Raw genomic sequence first — 5618 nt, forward strand, 5'->3', positions numbered from 1 at the left:
GGGGGGGGGGATGTTGGGCAAGGGGCGAACCACTAACTTTGGTAGAAAAGAGAAAGTGGGAGCCTTGTTACGCGCAATCGTCACCGACAGGTCAACCCCAGGGAAGCCCTTTGGTTTGCCCTTGGGTTGGCCCCAAAGTCACACCACCAGGTGACGCCGATGTGAAGGCGTTTTCCTCTATCTTTAGGCACACCCTGGAGCCAAAACGAACTGCACGTGCCTATGCAGTTTTGTTTGTTCTTGTTACTGCTGTTTTGTAAGCAGTCTGGACGTGTCCTGACCCATGCTCGGTTATGCCCGTGTTTTTCTTCCACAAACCTGATGGGAAAACCGTACTCCTGGGCTGTTCAGACCTCCCCCTTTTTCCTTTTCTTTTTGTTTGTTAGATAAATAAATGCAGTCTTTATTTATTAAAATACAACTGAAATGCCACTACAGTTCCCCTTTTTGTCTAAAATAATAAAGAACACTATAACATAAGAAAACGACATACAATAAGAACAATGAGTGTATGCAATATATACAGGCAATAAATACATCAAAAAGTTCAGATATATGCTATCAACACTGTAACCACTATTCAGTAAAATTAGTAATCTCATTAAAATCAGTCATCCAGCAAACTTTTTACCTATCTGTGGACACAGTTTGGCATCTATTTCCAACAATCCTCTTAACGTTGATAATAGTGTGGACTAGTTAATGGGAAATAATGAGGCTCAAAGGCAATCAGGTTGAAAAGCCTAGGTTAGCCTTTACTCTGAAAACTTATTTTGTTTTTGTTGTTGTTGTTTTATTGGTAGGTGGGTTTGTGGGAGGAGGGTATGTTTGGTTTTTGTTTTTATTTTGGGACAGGGTTTCTGTATGTAGTCTTGGTGGCTGAGGAACTCGGACAAGGCTGGCCCCGAACTCATGGAAATCCACCTGCCTCTGCCTTCAGATTAAAAGCACAAGCCATTATGCCTGACTTTTTTTATTTTTGAGATAGGATCCGTGTAGTCCAGGCTGGCCAAGAATAACTCTTGGACTTTTGATTTTCCTGACTTTCTGAGTCTGAATCGGATAACAGGAAATGCAGAAGGGAAACTGAAACTGTAAATTGACACCAGTGATAGAAGATAGAATTTCCATCTTTCTTTTTTTTTTTTTTTGGTTTTTCGAGACAGGGTTTCTCTGTGGCTTTGGAGCCTGTCCTGGAACTAGCTCTGTAGCCCAGGCTGGTCTCGAACTCACAGAGATCGGCCTGCCTCTGCCTCCCGAGTGCTGGGATTAAAGGCGTGCGCCACCATCGCCCGGCCAGAATTTCCCTCTTTTGATTCCCAATTTCATGACTCAGAAATGTGGATCTATGCAAAAGGCAATTTTCCCTGAGTGCTGAGATTATACACGTGTGCCACCATTGCCAGTTTATACACTGCTAATGTTAGAACCTAGTAAGCAAAGCAAATATTCTACCAGGAGATTAGGTAACACACAGATAAACCTTATGTAGCTGCATAGAGACAGGAATGGCTGACTTGGAATGGATTGATCATCAAAGCCCATTTGGATCTTGTTAGTGGATACTTTTCACTTAGAAATCCTAACAGATGGTAGTGTAATGATCCACATGAGGTAGCTGTTGACAACCATGTTAATTAAGCCAATTAAAATTTTTAAGTTCTTTTTAAATGATGGCCAGACGAAGAGTAGGGTTGTGCCTCTGAAAAATGTCTTGGTGCCCAAACTCAGGGATAGAGGTTTTTAAAGCAAAAACTACAAAGACCATAATTTACATCAAAGGTCAGAGTAACCTTAAATGTTCATTCCTGGCAGAGTATAGTGGTTATTTTAGATATAACCTCAAATGAGTTGCCAAGGCAGATGTGACCAGAAAGGGAATGTAGATCTGAGAACAAACAGAACACGGACCAGACAGGATGGTGTACTTTAGTCATTTCAGGAGTGTATGAAAAATAAAGAAAGCCCTCAAGGAGCAGAAGTTTATAGGTGGGGCTGCATTGTGGTCTGAGAACAAAGTCTAAGCTCAGTAATAGCAGTATCATTGTGGAACCGTGCGCTAGGAACCCTTCTGAGTGGTCTTTCATAGCCTCCTGAGGCTGTATTGTTACCCCATTTTACAGGTGAGGCAAGTGAGGGAAGTGACTTGTCTGAGATCATGCTAAGATTGAACTTACTCAATCTGTCTCTGAAAATGTTAGTTTGACAATCAGATATGGTGGTTTAACAAGCCAAGGCCTGATGGCACGGACCTTTAATTCCAGCTGCTTGGTAAACCAAGGCAGCAAGATTGTAAATTCAAAACCTTAGTTCTGTGGATCAGGGCTGAAGGCCACTGCCTCTGTAGTAGCGTGTCCGTTTAGTGTGTACAAAGTCCTGGGTTCAGTTCCCAGTGCTAGAAAAGTTAGTTTGTTAGTTGGCCGTGCAGTTTTTTTTTTTAATATTTATTTATTATGTATACAATATTCTGTCTGTGTGTATGCCTGCAAGCCAGAAGAGGGCACCAGACCTCATTACAGATGGTTGTGAGCCACCATGTGGTTGCTGGGAATTGAACTCAGGACCTCTGGAAGAGCAGTCAGTGCTCTTAACCTCTGAGCCATCTCTCCAACCCCCGGCCATGCAGATTCTTGAGTGAATTTCTAGCATCTGTGAGTTTTAATTTTTTTGTAGTAGGCACTAACTGGCTTGAACTAAGGATGACCTGCCTCCTGCTGGGATTATATAGGCTTGTGTCTACAGATCCAGGTTAGTGGGGAAGGTTTTGAGCACTGGAGGAATTTGATGGGAATTTTGCTCTAAGAAAATTATTCAATCATTGCAAAAGAGATTTACAAAAAGAAGCGTAAGTGGTATTTAAGTTTCACTTTGGCTGTACCTTGTCTAAGACATATTCAGGCATTTGCTTGTAGATTCCATGCAGTACTAAACTTCCAGGCTCATGATAATCTTGTGAAGCACTTGTTTCAGATACCTAGTCAGATCCTTATCTGTGGATTCCGTGTCTACAAATTCAACAAGAGGTAGGGAAAAGAATTTTTAAGTTAATTTTGGGACTGGAGAATGTAATTCAATAGTATAGTAAATCTAGCATGCACAGTGTTCCTGAGGTCAATCCCTGGCTGTTAGGAAAAAATAAGAGGGGCAGCTCCACAGCACAAAGAAATCCAATTAGGTCAGATCAAACCAAATCAAAATGCCCATTGTTTCATTAAGTGCAGCGCATAGCAGGGAGACAGGAAAGCGGGAGCACATGTAAACCCGAAACCATCTGTTTCTCCTCTGGGAGCCCACTTAAAAACTCTGGCATGCTGGGATTTGGAGTCCAGAGCAATGCAACTGCCAGGCCAGTGTGCTGCGATGGATGCCAGGGGCTGGGGCTAAGCTCCAGACTTAACACTGGCCCTGCCAGAACATCCAGGAAGTTCCAAAAACCAAAATTTAAATTTGCCACATGCTAAGCACGACACTGAATGCAGAGGAATGAAGCTATACACAGGCATGTACACCCTCTGATAGCTTCCTGCCATTTCACAGATCCGCAGGCTCTCCAGCGCTGTGGGTCTTGTTTGCCTGGTATTTTGCTCATGTTTACTTTGTAGTCAGGCCTACTGTGGTTGCTGAGCATGTATAAGAGATAACTAAATGCCAAGCTGTGGTGGTGCCTGCCTTTAATCCCAGCATTTGAGATTAAACTCTGAACTGTGTGAGTTCGACGCCAGTCTGGTCTATAGAACGAGTTCCAGGACAAGATTCAAAGCTACACAGAGACACCGTCTTGAAAGAGCAGGAAAGAGAGGGGGGGGGAACTGGAGAGATGGCTCAGCGTTTATAGAGCACTAGCTGTTCTTCCAGAGGTCCTGAGTTCAATTCCCAGCATCGACATGGTGGCTCACAACCATCTGTAATAGGATCTGACACCCTCTTCTGGCGTGCAGGTGTACCTGCATAGCACTCATACATAAAATATAAATAAATAAAAATTTTAAAAAAGAGAGAGAGATAACTAAGGGAGTCAGGCGGAAGGCAGAGGCAAGCAGATGTACAGAGCAAGTTCCAGGACAGCAAAGGCTACAGAAAAGCAGCAATAGATGACTGAGGGGTATAGGGTACGGTGCAGAGACTGCAGGTAAACACTGTCCTTGCCCAGAAAGGATTTGTGGACTCAGACTGAGGCACTTCTGGGTCAAGTTCACCGTGTTCCCACAGCATTCTGTTGAATGTCAGATGGTTGTCACTTCAGTTTTCATCTGGATATATCTAGAGCCGTGTTTTATAGCTGTTCTGATATAATATGCTTGACTGTGGCTAGACTCTGGAATTCAAGGAACCCAGGATTTGGAGAGACAAAAATATGGCTGGAATATTTTTTTTCTTTTTTTCTTTTTGGTTTTTCGAGACAGGATTTCTCTGTGTAGTAGTCCTGGCTGTCCTGGAACTCACAGAGATCCGCCTGCCTCTGCCTTCCGAGTGCTGGGATTAAAGGCGTGCGCCACCACCGCCCACGTGGGCAAGACTGGAATGTTATGCACAAAATATAGGAATGAGGTTGGTAGCTGGGTTTTCCTTTTCTGAGAGGTAGGTGGAACTCCTGCCACATTCGAATCATGTCGTCAGTTCTGCCCTTGCCAGGGTTGAGAGTGAAGATGGAATGAGTTTGGCTTAACCAAAGAGGAGAGTCTTGAGTCACAGGTTTATTGTAGGTTTTGGGTTGTTGTGGGGGATTTTAGTTTTGGTTTCTGTTTTTTTTTTCTTTTTTTTTTAAATTGATATTTATTGAGCTCTACATTTTTCTCTGCTCTCCTCCCCGCCTCTCCCCTCCCCCCTTCAATCCTCCCTCAAGGTCCCCATGCTCCCAATTTACTCAGGAGATCTCGTCTGTTTCTACTTCCCATGTAGATTAGATCTATGCATTTGTCTCTTAGAGGCCTCATTGTTGTCTAGGTTCTCTGGGATTGTGATTTCTGGGCTGGTTTTCTTTTCCTTATGTTTGAAAACCACCTTCTGAGTGAGTACATGTGATAATTGTCTTTCTGTGTCTGGCTTACCTCACTCAAAATAATGTTTTCTAGCTCCATCCATTTGCCTGCAAATTTTAAGATGTCATTATTTTTTTCTGCTGTGTAGTACTCCATTGTGTAAATGTACCACATTTTCCTTATCCATTCTTCGGTCGAGGGACATTTAGGTTGTTTCCGGGTTCTGGCTGTGACAAAGCTGCTATGAACATGGTTGAGCACATGTCCTTAGCACAATTGAGTATCCTTTGGATATATACCTAAAAGTGGTGTTATTGGGTCTTTTTTGTTTTGGTTTTTTTGAGACAGGGTTTCTCTGTAGCTTTGGAGCCTCTCCTGGAACTAGCTCTTGTAGACCAGGTTGGCCTCGAACTTACAAAGATCCTCCTGCCTCTGCCTTTTGAGTGCTGAGATTAAATGCGTGCACCACCACCACCCGGCCTTATTGGGTCTTGAGGAAGGTTGTTTCCTAATTTTCTGAGAAATCGCCACACTGACATCCAAAGGGGTTGTACCAGCTTGCATTCCCACCAGCAATGCAGAAATGTTCCCTTTTCTCCACAACCTCTCCAGCATAAGTTGTCATCAGTGTTTTTGATC

The 5618-nt window shown here is 43.3% G+C and overlaps 1 protein-coding gene across 1 annotated transcript in view; it reads left to right on the forward strand.

Moving 5' to 3' along the window:
• Window positions 1–5618, forward strand: part of Bfar (bifunctional apoptosis regulator) — a 31676-nt gene that overhangs the window by 651 nt on the left and 25407 nt on the right. The window lies entirely within an intron of this gene.

This window comes from Microtus ochrogaster, chromosome 7 (assembly GCF_000317375.1).
Source record: "Microtus ochrogaster isolate Prairie Vole_2 chromosome 7, MicOch1.0, whole genome shotgun sequence".
In the NCBI taxonomy this organism is placed as follows: Eukaryota; Metazoa; Chordata; class Mammalia; order Rodentia; family Cricetidae; genus Microtus; species Microtus ochrogaster.